At 46.7% G+C, this 17,379-nt stretch overlaps 13 non-coding genes across 13 annotated transcripts; 5 read left to right on the top strand and 8 right to left on the bottom strand.

The window, feature by feature from the left end:
• Positions 1 to 1,890: 1,890 nt before the first annotated feature.
• Positions 1,891 to 1,962, bottom strand: trnae-uuc (transfer RNA glutamic acid (anticodon UUC)). The gene has a single exon. It is a non-coding gene; the product is annotated as a tRNA-Glu (tRNA).
• A 1,459-nt stretch (positions 1,963 to 3,421) lies between these two features.
• Positions 3,422 to 3,493, top strand: trnae-cuc (transfer RNA glutamic acid (anticodon CUC)). The gene has a single exon. It is a non-coding gene; the product is annotated as a tRNA-Glu (tRNA).
• A 2,245-nt stretch (positions 3,494 to 5,738) lies between these two features.
• On the bottom strand, positions 5,739 to 5,810 carry trnae-uuc (transfer RNA glutamic acid (anticodon UUC)). Its single transcript has one exon. It is a non-coding gene; the product is annotated as a tRNA-Glu (tRNA).
• A 1,216-nt stretch (positions 5,811 to 7,026) lies between these two features.
• trnar-acg (transfer RNA arginine (anticodon ACG)) lies at positions 7,027 to 7,099 on the bottom strand. The gene has a single exon. It is a non-coding gene; the product is annotated as a tRNA-Arg (tRNA).
• A 2,106-nt stretch (positions 7,100 to 9,205) lies between these two features.
• On the top strand, positions 9,206 to 9,277 carry trnae-cuc (transfer RNA glutamic acid (anticodon CUC)). Its single transcript has one exon. It is a non-coding gene; the product is annotated as a tRNA-Glu (tRNA).
• Positions 9,278 to 11,491: 2,214 nt separating this feature from the next.
• On the bottom strand, positions 11,492 to 11,564 carry trnar-acg (transfer RNA arginine (anticodon ACG)). Its single transcript has one exon. It is a non-coding gene; the product is annotated as a tRNA-Arg (tRNA).
• A 194-nt stretch (positions 11,565 to 11,758) lies between these two features.
• Positions 11,759 to 11,830, top strand: trnae-cuc (transfer RNA glutamic acid (anticodon CUC)). Its single transcript has one exon. It is a non-coding gene; the product is annotated as a tRNA-Glu (tRNA).
• Positions 11,831 to 13,357: 1,527 nt separating this feature from the next.
• On the bottom strand, positions 13,358 to 13,430 carry trnar-acg (transfer RNA arginine (anticodon ACG)). Its single transcript has one exon. It is a non-coding gene; the product is annotated as a tRNA-Arg (tRNA).
• Positions 13,431 to 13,624: 194 nt separating this feature from the next.
• On the top strand, positions 13,625 to 13,696 carry trnae-cuc (transfer RNA glutamic acid (anticodon CUC)). Its single transcript has one exon. It is a non-coding gene; the product is annotated as a tRNA-Glu (tRNA).
• Positions 13,697 to 14,092: 396 nt separating this feature from the next.
• On the bottom strand, positions 14,093 to 14,164 carry trnae-uuc (transfer RNA glutamic acid (anticodon UUC)). The gene has a single exon. It is a non-coding gene; the product is annotated as a tRNA-Glu (tRNA).
• A 1,216-nt stretch (positions 14,165 to 15,380) lies between these two features.
• trnar-acg (transfer RNA arginine (anticodon ACG)) lies at positions 15,381 to 15,453 on the bottom strand. Its single transcript has one exon. It is a non-coding gene; the product is annotated as a tRNA-Arg (tRNA).
• Positions 15,454 to 15,647: 194 nt separating this feature from the next.
• trnae-cuc (transfer RNA glutamic acid (anticodon CUC)) lies at positions 15,648 to 15,719 on the top strand. The gene has a single exon. It is a non-coding gene; the product is annotated as a tRNA-Glu (tRNA).
• A 1,348-nt stretch (positions 15,720 to 17,067) lies between these two features.
• trnar-acg (transfer RNA arginine (anticodon ACG)) lies at positions 17,068 to 17,140 on the bottom strand. The gene has a single exon. It is a non-coding gene; the product is annotated as a tRNA-Arg (tRNA).
• Between the last annotated feature and the right edge of the window lie 239 nt (positions 17,141 to 17,379).

Genomic DNA, 17,379 nt, shown 5'->3' with positions numbered 1-17,379 from the left:
ACCTTGTAGTGGCCTGTTGCTTTAGTTCTGTGACTGTAACAATGTGATAATAATTTGGCAAAACAAGAATTATCCAAAAGGACGGTTTTCTGAATTATATAGTGTTGTATGCATTCAGGGAATCTGTTTTTTCACTCAACCCGGGGGTTCAGTGTATTTGGGCAGATTCCTGTGATTGCAGAATTGATTCCTCAAACTGGTAATTAAGCTCTTGTCCAAGTGAAAATACTCGTGTCATCCATTTGAAAACACACATGGCAACCTTTATCTAGAGGAAAAACTGGAGTCAACCCCTGGCTGCGTACAAGAAAACCAGGAATCCTAACTGCTAGACCATATGGGAACTGGCCAGCTTTAACTGGCCACAAGCTTGTGGGCCACTTTCCATAAATGTGGCCAGTGTGGGCGCAGGGTTTTGTAGTGGCCTGTTGCTTTTGGTGTGTGACTGTAACAATGTGATAATAATTTGGCAATACAAGAATCATCCGAAGGGACGGTTTACTGAAATATATAGTGTTGCATGCATTCAAGGGACATGTTTGTTGACTCACACAAGGTTCAGTTTTTTGGCCAGAATCCTGTGATTGCTGAATTTATACCTCGAACTGGTAATTAAGGTCTTGTCCAGGTGAAAATACTTGTGTCATGCATCTGAAAACACACATGGCAACCGTTATCTAGAGGAAAAACAGCCTATCGTCGGTCTGTCAAGGTACAAAACTGACATGTTGTGAGTTTAATAATGAAAGTGAGACCAATTTTTAATATGCTGATTATTCGCTCGTTCAGTTTAATGCAGATTACAAATTATTCTCAATGTCCAGGTGGCAATTAGTGATAAGGCTTCAAAATGGCAAGCCTGTGACATCAAAACCACATGGCATTGCACCCTTCAAAGTAGTAAAGCGGTTACAGAGTAGCGATGAAATTGTTCTTTCTAGAATCAACTGGCCCACCAGCCTGCATTTTGTGAGACGAATGGCAATACCAAAGCATGTCCGTGTCTCCCCTAGACATCGGAATGGGTGTGCAGAATGTGCCTTTTTTTGGAAAAAATAGAAGAATGCCTAGAGAGTTGCCTTTTCTTTTGGACTTTGGAGAAAAAAAACACAACAACAAAATAAGCCATAGAAAAACAAGCACAGAGCGAGCCAGCCAGGAGTCAAACCTAGAATCTTCTGATCCGTAGTCAGACGCGTTATCCATTGCGCCACTGGCCCACCATTAGTAAAGACCCCCGATTGTTACAGACTTGTTGGTTTTCGATGTGACGGTGGCAAGAATTGATGTCTGCTCATTCTCACCTTGTTATCAGGAGAACAGACTACCAGCCCTCCAGCCCACCAGCCCACCAGCCCACAAGCCCACGAGCACTCCAGCCCTCCTGCCCACCAGCCCACGAGCCCTCCAGCCCACCATCCATCCCTGGTGGTCTAGTGGTTAGGATTCAGCGCTCTCACCGCCGCGGCCCGGGTTCGATTCCCGGTCAGGGAAAGCTCTTTTGCCTTCCAATTGTGGACTGCGAATTCAAGCTCTGCTGACAGCTGTGAGAAAGCCAGCTCCAAGCCAAAACATTGGTGGGAACATGAAAAAAACACCTCCTTCGAGCCGGAGTTGAACCAGCGACCTAAGGATGGCCAACACTCCAACCTACAGTCCTCCGCTCTACCAGCTGAGCTATCGAAGGGGCTAAGGGCTAGTCAGAACCTCGACATATCAGGGTTCTGTAGCTCTACTGCTGGCCAAAAAGTCACTTCTGGTGCAGGAAGATTTGCTGGATCAGAACCTCGACATATCAGGGTTCTGTAGCTCTACTGCTGGCCAAAAAGTCACTTCTGGTGCAGGAAGATTTGCGGGATTTTTGAGGAGGGAAGCAAAAAGGAGCATGCATTCCCATACCGGGAGTTGAACCCGGGCCGCCTGGGTGAAAACCAGGAATCCTAACCGCTAGACCATATGGGATTTGGACACTTTAAACTGGCCATGGGCTTCTGGCGCACTTTCCATACATGTGGTCAGCGTGGGCGCAGGACCTTGTAGTGGCCTGTTGCTTTAGTTCTGTGACTGTAACAATGTGATAATAATTTGGCAAAACAAGAATTATCCAAAAGGACGGTTTTCTGAATTATATAGTGTTGTATGCATTCAGGGAATCTGTTTTTTCACTCAACCCGGGGGTTCAGTGTATTTGGGCAGATTCCTGTGATTGCAGAATTGATTCCTCAAACTGGTAATTAAGCTCTTGTCCAAGTGAAAATACTCCTGTCATCCATTTGAAAACACACACGGCAACCTTTATCTAGAGGAAAAACTGGAGTCAACCCCTGGCTGCGTACGAGAAAACCAGGAATCCTAACTGCTAGACCATATGGGAACTGGCCAGCTTTAACTGGCCACAAGCTTGTGGGCCACTTTCCATAAATGTGGCCAGTGTGGGCGCAGGGTTTTGTAGTGGCCTGTTGCTTTTGGTGTGTGACTGTAACAATGTGATAATAATTTGGCAATACAAGAATCATCCGAAGGGACGGTTTACTGAAATATATAGTGTTGCATGCATTCAAGGGACATGTTTGTTGACTCACACATGGTTCAGTTTTTTGGCCAGAATCCTGTGATTGCTGAATTTATACCTCGAACTGGTAATTAAGGTCTTGTCCAGGTGAAAATACTTGTGTCATGCATCTGAAAACACACATGGCAACCGTTATCTAGAGGAAAAACTGCCTATCGTCGGTCTGTCAAGGTACAAAACTGACATGTTGTGAGGTTAATAATGAAAGTGAGACCAATTTTTAATATGCTGATTATTCGCTCGTTCAGTTTAATGCAGATTACAAATTATTCTCAATGTCCAGGTGGCAATTAGTGATAAGGCTTCAAAATGGCAAGCCTGTGACATCAAAACCACATGGCATTGCACCCTTCAAAGTAGTAAAGCGGTTACAGAGTAGCGATGAAATTGTTCATTCTAGAATCAACTGGCCCACCAGCCTGCATTTTGTGAGACGAATGGCAATACCAAAGCATGTCCGTGTCTCCCCTAGACATCGGAATGGGTGTGCAGAATGTGCCTTTTTTTGGAAAAAATAGAAGAATGCCTAGAGAGTTGCCTTTTCTTTTGGACTTTGGAGAAAAAAAACACAACAACAAAATAAGCCGGAGAAAAACAAGCACAGAGCGAGCCAGCCAGGAGTCGAACCTAGAATCTTCTGATCCGTAGTCAGATGCGTTATCCATTGCGCCACTGGCCCAACAAAAGTAAAGGCCCCCGATTGTTACAGACTTGTTGGTTTTCGATGTGACGGTGGCAAGCATTGATGTCTGCTCATTCTCACCTTGTTATCAGGAGAACAGACTACCAGCCCTCCAGCCCTCCAGCCCACCAGCCCAGCAGCCCACGAGCCCTCCAGCCCACCATCCCTCCCTGGTGGTCTAGTGGTTAGGATTCGGCGCTCTCACCGCCGCGGCCCGGGTTCGATTCCCGGTCAGGGAAAGCTCTTTTGCCTTCCAATTGTGGACTGCGAATTCAAGCTCTGCTGACAGCTGTGAGAAAGCCAGCTCCAAGCCAAAACATTGGTGGGAACATGAAAAAAACACCTCCTTCGAGCCGGAGTTGAACCAGCGACCTAAGGATGGCCAACACTCCAACCTACAGTCCTCCGCTCTACCAGCTGAGCTATCGAAGGGGCAAAGGGCTAGTCAGAACCTCGACCTATCAGGGTTCTGTAGCTCTACTGCTGGCCAAAAAGTCACTTCTGGTGCAGGAAGATTTGCTGGATTTTTGAGGAGGGAAGCAAAAAGGAGCATGCATTCCCATACCGGGAGTTGAACCCGGGCCGCCTGGGTGAACACCAGGAATCCTAACCGCTAGACCGTATGGGCTTTGGACACTTTAAACTGGCCATGGGCTTCTGGCGCACTTTCCATACATGTGGTCAGCGTGGGCGCAGGACCTTGTAGTGGCCTGTTGCTTTAGTTCTGGGACTGTAACAATGTGATAATAATTTGGCAAAACAAGAATTATCCAAAAGGACGGTTTTCTGAATTATATAGTGTTGTATGCATTCAGGGAATCTGTTTTTTCACTCAACCCGGGGGTTCAGTGTATTTGGGCAGATTCCTGTGATTGCAGAATTGATTCCTCAAACTGGTAATTAAGCTCTTGTCCAAGTGAAAATACTCGTGTCATCCATTTGAAAACACACACGGCAACCTTTATCTAGAGGAAAAACTGGAGTCAACCCCTGGCTGCGTACAAGAAAACCAGGAATCCTAACTGCTAGACCATATGGGAACTGGCCAGCTTTAACTGGCCACAAGCTTGTGGGCCACTTTCCATAAATGTGGCCAGTGTGGGCGCAGGGTTTTGTAGTGGCCTGTTGCTTTTGGTGTGTGACTGTAACAATGTGATAATAATTTGGCAATACAAGAATCATCCGAAGGGACGGTTTACTGAAATATATAGTGTTGCATGCATTCAAGGGACATGTTTGTTGACTCACACATGGTTCAGTTTTTTGGCCAGAATCCTGTGATTGCTGAATTTATACCTCGAACTGGTAATTAAGGTCTTGTCCAGGTGAAAATACTTGTGTCATGCATCTGAAAACACACATGGCAACCGTTATCTAGAGGAAAAACTGCCTATCGTCGGTCTGTCAAGGTACAAAACTGACATGTTGTGAGGTTAATAATGAAAGTGAGACCAATTTTTAATCCGCAAAATTGCTGATTATTCGCTCGTTCAGTTTAATGCAGATTACAAATTATTCTCAATGTCCAGGTGGCAATTAGTGATAAGGCTTCAAAATGGCAAGCCTGTGACATCAAAACCACATGGCATTGCACCCTTCAAAGTAGTAAAGCGGTTACAGAGTAGCGATGAAATTGTTCTTTCTAGAATCAACTGGCCCACCAGCCTGCATTTTGTGAGACGAATGGCAATACCAAAGCATGTCCGTGTCTCCCCTAGACATCGGAATGGGTGTGCAGAATGTGCCTTTTTTTGGAAAAAATAGAAGAATGCCTAGAGAGTTGCCTTTTCTTTTGGACTTTGGAGAAAAAAAACACAACAACAAAATAAGCCGGAGAAAAACAAGCACAGAGCGAGCCAGCCAGGAGTAGAACCTAGAATCTTCTGATCCGTAGTCAGACGCGTTATCCATTGCGCCACTGGCCCACCAAAAGTAAAGACCCCTGATTGTTACAGACTTGTTGGTTTTCGATGTGACGGTGGCAAGCATTGATGTCTGCTCATTCTCACCTTGTTATCAGGAGAACAGACTACCAGCCCTCCAGCCCTCCAGCCCACCAGCCCAGCAGCCCACGAGCCTTCCAGCCCACCATCCCTCCCTGGTGGTCTAGTGGTTAGGATTCGGCGCTCTCACCGCCGCGGCCCGGGTTCGATTCCCAGTCAGGGAAAGCTCTTTTGCCTTCCAATTGTGGACTGCGAATTCAAGCTCTGCTGACAGCTGTGAGAAAGCCAGCTCCAAGCCAAAACATTGGTGGGAACATGAAAAAAACACCTCCTTCGAGCCGGAGTTGAACCAGCGACCTAAGGATGGCCAACACTCCAACCTACAGTCCTCCGCTCTACCAGCTGAGCTATCGAAGGGGCTAAGGGCTAGTCAGAACCTCGACATATCAGGGTTCTGTAGCTCTACTGCTGGCCAAAAAGTCACTTCTGGTGCAGGAAGATTTGCTGGATTTTTGAGGAGGGAAGCAAAAAGGAGCATGCATTCCCATACCGGGAGTTGAACCCGGGCCGCCTGGGTGAAAACCAGGAATCCTAACCGCTAGACCATATGGGATCTGGACACTTTAAACTGGCCATGGGCTTCTGGCGCACTTTCCATACATGTGGTCAGCGTGGGCGCAGGACCTTGTAGTGGCCTGTTGCTTTAGTTCTGTGACTGTAACAAAGTGATAATAATTTGGCAAAACAAGAATTATCCAAAAGGACGGTTTTCTGAATTATATAGTGTTGTATGCATTCAGGGAATCTGTTTTTTCACTCAACCCGGGGGTTCAGTGTATTTGGGCAGATTCCTGTGATTGCAGAATTGATTCCTCAAACTGGTAATTAAGCTCTTGTCCAAGTGAAAATACTCGTGTCATCCATTTGAAAACACACACGGCAACCTTTATCTAGAGGAAAAACTGGAGTCAACCCCTGGCTGCGTACGAGAAAACCAGGAATCCTAACTGCTAGACCATATGGGAACTGGCCAGCTTTAACTGGCCACAAGCTTGTGGGCCACTTTCCATAAATGTGGCCAGTGTGGGCGCAGGGTTTTGTAGTGGCCTGTTGCTTTTGGTGTGTGACTGTAACAATGTGATAATAATTTGGCAATACAAGAATCATCCGAAGGGACGGTTTACTGAAATATATAGTGTTGCATGCATTCAAGGGACATGTTTGTTGACTCACACAAGGTTCAGTTTTTTGGCCAGAATCCTGTGATTGCTGAATTTATACCTCGAACTGGTAATTAAGGTCTTGTCCAGGTGAAAATACTTGTGTCATGCATCTGAAAACACACATGGCAACCGTTATCTAGAGGAAAAACTGCCTATCGTCGGTCTGTCAAGGTACAAAACTGACATGTTGTGAGGTTAATAATGAAAGTGAGACCAATTTTTAATATGCTGATTATTCGCTCGTTCAGTTTAATGCAGATTACAAATTATTCTCAATGTCCAGGTGGCAATTAGTGATAAGGCTTCAAAATGGCAAGCCTGTGACATCAAAACCACATGGCATTGCACCCTTCAAAGTAGTAAAGCGGTTACAGAGTAGCAATGAAATTGTTCATTCTAGAATCAACTGGCCCACCAGCCTGCATTTTGTGAGACGAATGGCAATACCAAAGCATGTCCGTGTCTCCCCTAGACATCGGAATGGGTGTGCAGAATGTGCCTTTTTTTGGAAAAAATAGAAGAATGCCTAGAGAGTTGCCTTTTGTTTTGGACTTTGGAGAAAAAAAACACAACAACAAAATAAGCCGGAGAAAAACAAGCACAGAGCGAGCCAGCCAGGAGTCGAACCTAGAATCTTCTGATCCGTAGTCAGACGCGTTATCCATTGCGCCACTGGCCCACCAAAAGTAAAGACCCCCGATTGTTACAGACTTGTTGGTTTTCGATGTGACGGTGGCAAGCATTGATGTCTGCTCATTCTCACCTTGTTATCAGAAGAACAGACTACCAGCCCTCCAGCCCTCCAGCCCACCAGCCCAGCAGCCCACCATCCCTCCCTGGTGGTCTAGTGGTTAGGATTCGGCGGTCTCACCGCCGCGGCCAGGGTTCGATTCCCGGTCAGGGAAAGCTCTTTTGCCTTCCAATTGTGGACTGCGAATTCAAGCTCTGCTGACAGCTGTGAGAAAGCCAGCTCCAAGCCAAAACATTGGTGGGAACATGAAAAAAACACCTCATTCGAGCCGGAGTTGAACCAGCGACCTAAGGATGGCCAACACTCCAACCTACAGTCCTCCGCTCTACCAGCTGAGCTATCGAAGGGGCTAAGGGCTAGTCAGAACCTCGACATATCAGGGTTCTGTAGCTCTACTGCTGGCCAAAAAGTCACTTCTGGTGCAGGAAGATTTGCTGGATTTTTGAGGAGGGAAGCAAAAAGGAGCATGCATTCCCATACTGGGAGTTGAACCCGGGCCGCCTGGGTGAAAACCAGGAATCCTAACCGCTAGACCATATGGGATTTGGACACTTTAAACTGGCCATGGGCTTCTGGCGCACTTTCCATACATGTGGTCAGCGTGGGCGCAGGACCTTGTAGTGGCCTGTTGCTTTAGTTCTGTGACTGTAACAATGTGATGATAATTTGGCAAAACAAGAATTATCCAAAAGGACGGTTTTCTGAATTATATAGTGTTGTATGCATTCAGGGAATCTGTTTTTTCACTCAACCCGGGGGTTCAGTGTATTTGGGCAGATTTCTGTGATTGCAGAATTGATTCCTCAAACTGGTAATTAAGCTCTTGTCCAAGTGAAAATACTCGTGTCATCCATTTGAAAACACACACGGCAACCTTTATCTAGAGGAAAAACTGGAGTCAACCCCTGGCTGCGTACGAGAAAACCAGGAATCCTAACTGCTAGACCATATGGGAACTGGCCAGCTTTAACTGGCCACAAGCTTGTGGGCCACTTTCCATAAATGTGGCCAGTGTGGGCGCAGGGTTTTGTAGTGGCCTGTTGCTTTTGGTGTGTGACTGTAACAATGTGATAATAATTTGGCAATACAAGAATCATCCGAAGGGACGGTTTACTGAAATATATAGTGTTGCATGCATTCAAGGGACATGTTTGTTGACTCACACATGGTTCAGTTTTTTGGCCAGAATCCTGTGATTGCTGAATTTATACCTCGAACTGGTAATTAAGGTCTTGTCCAGGTGAAAATACTTGTGTCATGCATCTGAAAACACACATGGCAACCGTTATCTAGAGGAAAAACTGCCTATCGTCGGTCTGTCAAGGTACAAAACTGACATGTTGTGAGGTTAATAATGAAAGTGAGACCAATTTTTAATATGCTGATTATTCGCTCGTTCAGTTTAATGCAGATTACAAATTATTCTCAATGTCCAGGCGGCAATTAGTGATAAGGCTTCAAAATGGCAAGCCTGTGACATCAAAACCACATGGCATTGCACCCTTCAAAGTAGTAAAGCGGTTACAGAGTAGCGATGAAATTGTTCATTCTAGAATCAACTGGCCCACCAGCCAGCATTTTGTGAGATGAATGGCAATACCAAAGCATGTCCGTGTCTCCCCTAGACATCGGAATGGGTGTGCAGAATGTGCCTTTTTTTGGAAAAAATAGAAGAATGCCTAGAGAGTTGCCTTTTCTTTTGGACTTTGGAGAAAAAAAACACAACAACAAAATAAGCCGGAGAAAAACAAGCACAGAGCAAGCCAGCCAGGAGTCGAACCTAGAATCTTCTGATCCGTAGTCAGACGCGTTATCCATTGCGCCACTGGCCCACCATTAGTAAAGACCCCCGATTGTTACAGACTTGTTGGTTTTCGATGTGACGGTGGCAAGCATTGATGTCTGCTCATTCTCACCTTGTTATCAGGAGAACAGACTACCAGCCCTCCAGCCCACCAGCCCACCAGCCCACCAGCCCACGAGCCCTCCAGCTCTCCTGCCCACCAGCCCACGAGCCCTCCAGCCCACCATCCATCCCTGGTGGTCTAGTGGTTAGGATTCGGCGCTCTCACCGCCGCGGCCCGGGTTCGATTCCCGGTCAGGGAAAGCTCTTTTGCCTTCCAATTGTGGACTGCGAATTCAAGCTCTGCTGACAGCTGTGAGAAAGCCAGCTCCAAGCCAAAACATTGGTGGGAACATGAAAAAAACACCTCCTTCGAGCCGGAGTTGAACCAGCGACCTAAGGATGGCCAACACTCCAACCTACAGTCCTCCGCTCTACCAGCTGAGCTATCGAAGGATCTAGAATCTTCTGATCCGTAGTCAGACGCGTTATCCATTGCGCCACTGGCCCACCATTGGTAAGGAAACCCGATTGTTACAGACTTGTTGGTTTTCGATGTGACGGTGGCAAGCATTGATGTCTGCTCATTCTCACCTTGTTATCAGGAGAACAGACTACCAGCCCTCCAGCCCACCAGCCCACCAGCCCACGAGCCCTCCAGCCCTCCTGCCCACCAGCCCACGAGCCCTCCAGCCCACGAGCCCTCCAGCCCACCATCCCTCCCTGGTGGTCTAGTGGTTAGGATTCGGCGCTCTCGCCGCCGCGGCCCGGGTTCGATTCCCGGTCAGGGAAAGCTCTTTTGCCTTCCAATTGTGGACTGCGAATTCAAGCTCTGCTGACAGCTGTGAGAAAGCAATCTCCAAGCCAAAACATTGGTGGGAACATGAAAAAAACACCTCCTTCGAGCCGGAGTTGAACCAGCGACCTAAGGATGGCCAACACTCCAACCTACAGTCCTCCGCTCTACCAGCTGAGCTATCGAAGGGGCTAAGGGCTAGTCAGAACCTCGACATATCAGGGTTCTGTAGCTCTACTGCTGGCCAAAAAGTCACTTCTGGTGCAGGAAGATTTGCTGGATCAGAACCTCGACATATCAGGGTTCTGTAGCTCTACTGCTGGCCAAAAAGTCACTTCTGGTGCAGGAAGATTTGCTGGATTTTTGAGGAGGGAAGCAAAAAGGAGCATGCATTCCCATACCGGGAGTTGAAGCCGGGCCGCCTGGGTGAAAACCAGGAATCCTAACCGCTAGACCATATGGGATTTGGACACTTTAAACTGGCCATGGGCTTCTGGCGCACTTTCCATACATGTGGTCAGCGTGGGTGCAGGACCTTGTAGTGGCCTGTTGCTTTAGTTCTGTGACTGTAACAATGTGATAATAATTTGGCAAAACAAGAATTATCCAAAATGACGGTTTTCTGAATTATATAGTGTTGTATGCATTCAGGGAATCTGTTTTTTCACTCAACCCGGGGGTTCAGTGTATTTGGGCAGATTCCTGTGATTGCAGAATTGATTCCTCAAACTGGTAATTAAGCTCTTGTCCAAGTGAAAATACTCGTGTCATCCATTTGAAAACACACACGGCAACCTTTATCTAGAGGAAAAACTGGAGTCAACCCCTGGCTGCGTACGAGAAAACCAGGAATCCTAACTGCTAGACCATATGGGAACTGGCCAGCTTTAACTGGCCACAAGCTTGTGGGCCACTTTCCATAAATGTGGCCAGTGTGGGCGCAGGGTTTTGTAGTGGCCTGTTGCTTTTGGTGTGTGACTGTAACAATGTGATAATAATTTGGCAATACAAGAATCATCCGAAGGGACGGTTTACTGAAATATATAGTGTTGCATGCATTCAAGGGACATGTTTGTTGACTCACACATGGTTCAGTTTTTTTGGCCAGAATCCTGTGATTGCTGAATTTATACCTCGAACTGGTAATTAAGGTCTTGTCCAGGTGAAAATACTTGTGTCATGCATCTGAAAACACACATGGCAACCGTTATCTAGAGGAAAAACTGCCTATCGTCGGTCTGTCAAGGTACAAAACTGACATGTTGTGAGGTTAATAATGAAAGTGAGACCAATTTTTAATATGCTGATTATTCGCTCGTTCAGTTTAATGCAGATTACAAATTATTCTCAATGTCCAGGTGGCAATTAGTGATAAGGCTTCAAAATGGCAAGCCTGTGACATCAAAACCACATGGCATTGCACCCTTCAAAGTAGTAAAGCGGTTACAGAGTAGCGATGAAATTGTTCATTCTAGAATCAACTGGCCCACCAGCCAGCATTTTGTGAGATGAATGGCAATACCAAAGCATGTCCGTGTCTCCCCTAGACATCGGAATGGGTGTGCAGAATGTGCCTTTTTTTGGAAAAAATAGAAGAATGCCTAGAGAGTTGCCTTTTCTTTTGGACTTTGGAGAAAAAAAACACAACAACAAAATAAGCCGGAGAAAAACAAGCACAGAGCGAGCCAGCCAGGAGTCGAACCTAGAATCTTCTGATCCGTAGTCAGACGCGTTATCCATTGCGCCACTGGCCCACCATTAGTAAAGACCCCCGATTGTTACAGACTTGTTGGTTTTCGATGTGACGGTGGCAAGCATTGATGTCTGCTCATTCTCACCTTGTTATCAGGAGAACAGACTACCAGCCCTCCAGCCCACCAGCCCACCAGCCCAGGAGCCCTCCAGCCCTCCTGCCCACCAGCCCACCAGCCCTCCAGCCCACCATCCATCCCTGGTGGTCTAGTGGTTAGGATTCGGCGCTCTCACCGCCGCGGCCCGGGTTCGATTCCCGGTCAGGGAAAGCTCTTTTGCCTTCCAATTGTGGACTGCGAATTCAAGCTCTGCTGACAGCTGTGAGAAAGCCAGCTCCAAGCCAAAACATTGGTGGGAACATGAAAAAAACACCTCCTTCGAGCCGGAGTTGAACCAGCGACCTAAGGATGGCCAACACTCCAACCTACAGTCCTCCGCTCTACCAGCTGAGCTATCGAAGGGTCTAAGGGCTAGTCAGAACCTCGACATATCAGGGTTCTGTAGCTCTACTGCTGGCCAAAAAGTCAAAAAAAAAAAAAACCAGGAATCCTAACCGCTAGACCATATGGGATCTGGACACTTTAAACTGGCCATGGGCTTCTGGCGCACTTTCCATACATGTGGTCAGCGTGGGCGCAGGACCTAGTAGTGGCCTGTTGCTTTAGTTCTGTGACTGTAACAATGTGATAATAATTTGGCAAAACAAGAATTATCCAAAAGGACGGTTTTCTGAATTATATAGTGTTGTATGCATTCAGGGAATCTGTTTTTTCACTCAACCCGGGGGTTCAGTGTATTTGGGCAGATTCCTGTGATTGCAGAATTGATTCCTCAAACTGGTAATTAAGCTCTTGTCCAAGTGAAAATACTCGTGTCATCCATTTGAAAACACACACGGCAACCTTTATCTAGAGGAAAAACTGGAGTCAACCCCTGGCTGCGTACAAGAAAACCAGGAATCCTAACTGCTAGACCATATGGGAACTGGCCAGCTTTAACTGGCCACAAGCTTGTGGGCCACTTTCCATAAATGTGGCCAGTGTGGGCGCAGGGTTTTGTAGTGGCCTGTTGCTTTTGGTGTGTGACTGTAACAATGTGATAATAATTTGGCAATACAAGAATCATCCGAAGGGACGGTTTACTGAAATATATAGTGTTGCATGCATTCAAGGGACATGTTTGTTGACTCGCACATGGTTCAGTTTTTTGGCCAGAATCCTGTGATTGCTGAATTTATACCTCGAACTGGTAATTAAGGTATTGTCCAGGTGAAAATACTTGTGTCATGCATCTGAAAACACACATGGCAACCGTTATCTAGAGGAAAAACTGCCTATCGTCGGTCTGTCAAGGTACAAAACTGACATGTTGTGAGGTTAATAATGAAAGTGAGACCAATTTTTAATCCGCAAAATTGCTGATTATTCGCTCGTTCAGTTTAATGCAGATTACAAATTATTCTCAATGTCCAGGTGGCAATTAGTGATAAGGCTTCAAAATGGCAAGCCTGTGACATCAAAACCACATGGCATTGCACCCTTCAAAGTAGTAAAGCGGTTACAGAGTAGCGATGAAATTGTTCTTTCTAGAATCAACTGGCCCACCAGCCTGCATTTTGTGAGACGAATGGCAATACCAAAGCATGTCCGTGTCTCCCCTAGACATCGGAATGGGTGTGCAGAATGTGCCTTTTTTTGGAAAAAATAGAAGAATGCCTAGAGAGTTGCCTTTTCTTTTGGACTTTGGAGAAAAAAAACACAACAACAAAATAAGCCGGAGAAAAACAAGCACAGAGCGAGCCAGCCAGGAGTCGAACCTAGAATCTTCTGATCCGTAGTCAGACGCGTTATCCATTGCGCCACTGGCCCACCAATAGTAAAGACCCCCGATTGTTACAGACTTGTTGGTTTTCGATGTGACGGTGGCAAGCATTGATGTCTGCTCATTCTCACCTTGTTATCAGGAGAACAGACTACCAGCCCTCCAGCCCACCAGCCCACCAGCCCACGAGCCCTCCAGCCCTCCTGCCCACCAGCCCACGAGCCCTCCAGGCCACCATCCATCCCTGGTGGTCTAGTGGTTAGGATTCGGCGCTCTCACCGCCGCGGCCCGGGTTCGATTCCCGGTCAGGGAAAGCTCTTTTGCCTTCCAATTGTAGACTGCGAATTCAAGCTCTGCTGACAGCTGTGAGAAAGCCAGCTCCAAGCCAAAACATTGGTGGGAACATGAAAAAAACACCTCCTTCGAGCCGGAGTTGAACCAGCGACCTAAGGATTGCCAACACTCCAACCTACAGTCCTCCGCTCTACCAGCTGAGCTATCGAAGGGGCTAAGGGCTAGTCAGAACCTCGACATATCAGGGTTCTGTAGCTCTACTGCTGGCCAAAAAGTCACTTCTGGTGCAGGAAGATTTGCTGGATCAGAACCTCGACATATCAGGGTTCTGTAGCTCTACTGCTGGCCAAAAAGTCACTTCTGGTGCAGGAAGATTTGCTGGATTTTTGAGGAGGGAAGCAAAAAGGAGCATGCATTCCCATACCGGGAGTTGAACCCGGGCCGCCTGGGTGAAAACCAGGAATCCTAACCGCTAGACCATATGGGATTTGGACACTTTAAACTGGCCATGGGCTTCTGGCGCACTTTCCATACATGTGGTCAGCGTGGGCGCAGGACCTTGTAGTGGCCTGTTGCTTTAGTTCTGTGACTGTAACAATGTGATAATAATTTGGCAAAACAAGAATTATCCAAAAGGACGGTTTTCTGAATTATATAGTGTTGTATGCATTCAGGGAATCTGTTTTTTCACTCAACCCGGGGGTTCAGTGTATTTGGGCAGATTCCTGTGATTGCAGAATTGATTCCTCAAACTGGTAATTAAGCTCTTGTCCAAGTGAAAATACTCGTGTCATCCATTTGAAAACACACACGGCAACCTTTATCTAGAGGAAAAACTGGAGTCAACCCCTGGCTGCGTACAAGAAAACCAGGAATCCTAACTGCTAGACCATATGGGAACTGGCCAGCTTTAACTGGCCACAAGCTTGTGGGCCACTTTCCATAAATGTGGCCAGTGTGGGCGCAGGGTCTTGTAGTGGCCTGTTGCTTTTGGTGTGTGACTGTAACAATGTGATAATAATTTGGCAATACAAGAATCATCCGAAGGGACGGTTTACTGAAATATATAGTGTTGCATGCATTCAAGGGACATGTTTGTTGACTCACACATGGTTCAGTTTTTTGGCCAGAATCCTGTGATTGCTGAATTTATACCTCGAACTGGTAATTAAGGTCTTGTCCAGGTGAAAATACTTGTGTCATGCATCTGAAAACACACATGGCAACCGTTATCTAGAGGAAAAACTGCCTATCGTCGGTCTGTCAAGGTACAAAACTGACATGTTGTGAGGTTAATAATGAAAGTGAGACCAATTTTTAATATGCTGATTATTCGCTCGTTCAGTTTAATGCAGATTACAAATTATTCTCAATGTCCAGGTGGCAATTAGTGATAAGGCTTCAAAATGGCAAGCCTGTGACATCAAAACCACATGGCATTGCACCCTTCAAAGTAGTAAAGCGGTTACAGAGTAGCGATGAAATTGTTCTTTCTAGAATCAACTGGCCCACCAGCCTGCATTTTGTGAGACGAATGGCAATACCAAAGCATGTCCGTGTCTCCCCTAGACATCGGAATGGGTGTGCAGAATGTGCCTTTTTTTGGAAAAAATAGAAGAATGCCTAGAGAGTTGCCTTTTCTTTTGGACTTTGGAGAAAAAAAACACAACAACAAAATAAGCCGGAGAAAAACAAGCACAGAGCGAGCCAGCCAGGAGTCGAACCTAGAATCTTCTGATCCGTAGTCAGACGCGTTATCCATTGCGCCACTGGCCCACCATTAGTAAAGACCCCCGATTGTTACAGACTTGTTGGTTTTCGATGTGACGGTGGCAAGCATTGATGTCTGCTCATTCTCACCTTGTTATCAGGAGAACAGACTACCAGCCCTCCAGCCCACCAGCCCACCAGCCCACGAGCCCTCCAGCCCTCCTGCCCACCAGCCCACCAGCCCTCCAGCCCACCATCCATCCCTGGTGGTCTAGTGGTTAGGATTCGGCGCTCTCACCGCCGCGGCCCGGGTTCGATTCCCGGTCAGGGAAAGCTCTTTTGCCTTCCAATTGTGGACTGCGAATTCAAGCTCTGCTGACAGCTGTGAGAAAGCCAGCTCCAAGCCAAAACATTGGTGGGAACATGAAAAAAACACCTCCTTCGAGCCGGAGTTGAACCAGCGACCTAAGGATGGCCAACACTCCAACCTACAGTCCTCCGCTCTACCAGCTGAGCTATCGAAGGGTCTAAGGGCTAGTCAGAACCTCGACATATCAGGGTTCTGTAGCTCTACTGCTGGCCAAAAAGTCAAAAAAAAAAAAAACCAGGAATCCTAACCGCTAGACCATATGGGATCTGGACACTTTAAACTGGCCATGGGCTTCTGGCGCACTTTCCATACATGTGGTCAGCGTGGGCGCAGGACCTTGTAGTGGCCTGTTGCTTTAGTTCTGTGACTGTAACAATGTGATAATAATTTGGCAAAACAAGAATTATCCAAAAGGACGGTTTTCTGAATTATATAGTGTTGTATGCATTCAGGGAATCTGTTTTTTCACTCAACCCGGGGGTTCAGTGGATTTGGGCAGATTCCTGTGATTGCAGAATTGATTCCTCAAACTGATAATTAAGCTCTTGTCCAAGTGAAAATACTCGTGTCATCCATTTGAAAACACACACGGCAACCTTTATCTAGAGGAAAAACTGGAGCCAACCCCTGGCTGCGTACAAGAAAACCAGGAATCCTAACTGCTAGACCATATGGGAACTGGCCAGCTTTAACTGGCCACAAGCTTGTGGGCCACTTTCCATAAATGTGGCCAGTGTGGGCGCAGGGTTTTGTAGTGGCATGTTGCTTTTGGTGTGTGACTGTAACAATGTGATAATAATTTGGCAATACAAGAATCATCCGAAGGGACGGTTTACTGAAATATATAGTGTTGCATGCATTCAAGGGACATGTTTGTTGACTCACACAAGGTTCAGTTTTTTGGCCAGAATCCTGTGATTGCTGAATTTATACCTCGAACTGGTAATTAAGGTCTTGTCCAGGTGAAAATACTTGTGTCATGTCCAGGTGGCAATTAGTGATAAGGCTTCAAAATGGCAAGCCTGTGACATCAAAACCACATGGCATTGCACCCTTCAAAGTAGTAAAGCGGTTACAGAGTAGCGATGAAATTGTTCATTCTAGAATCAACTGGCCCACCAGCCTGCATTTTGTGAGACGAATGGCAATACCAAAGCATGTCCGTGTCTCCCCTAGACATCGGAATGGGTGTGCAGAATGTGCCTTTTTTTGGAAAAAATAGAAGAATGCCTAGAGAGTTGCCTTTTGTTTTGGACTTTGGAGAAAAAAAACACAACAACAAAATAAGCCGGAGAAAAACAAGCACAGAGCGAGCCAGCCAGGAGTCGAACCTAGAATCTTCTGATCCGTAGTCAGACGCGTTATCCATTGCGCCACTGGCCCACCATTGGTAAGGAAACCCGATTGTTACAGACTTGTTGGTTTTCGATGTGACGGTGGCAAGCATTGATGTCTGCTCATTCTCACCTTGTTATCAGGAGAACAGACTACCAGCCCTCCAGCCCACCAGCCCACCAGCCCACGAGCCCTCCAGCCCTCCTGCCCACCAGCCCACGAGCCCTCCAGCCCACGAGCCCTCCAGCCCACCATCCCTCCCTGGTGGTCTAGTGGTTAGGATTCGG

Source organism: Carassius gibelio, chromosome A11 (assembly GCF_023724105.1).
Source record: "Carassius gibelio isolate Cgi1373 ecotype wild population from Czech Republic chromosome A11, carGib1.2-hapl.c, whole genome shotgun sequence".
Lineage (NCBI taxonomy): Eukaryota > Metazoa > Chordata > Actinopteri > Cypriniformes > Cyprinidae > Carassius > Carassius gibelio.
This window is presented reverse-complemented; position numbering and strand designations above follow the sequence as displayed.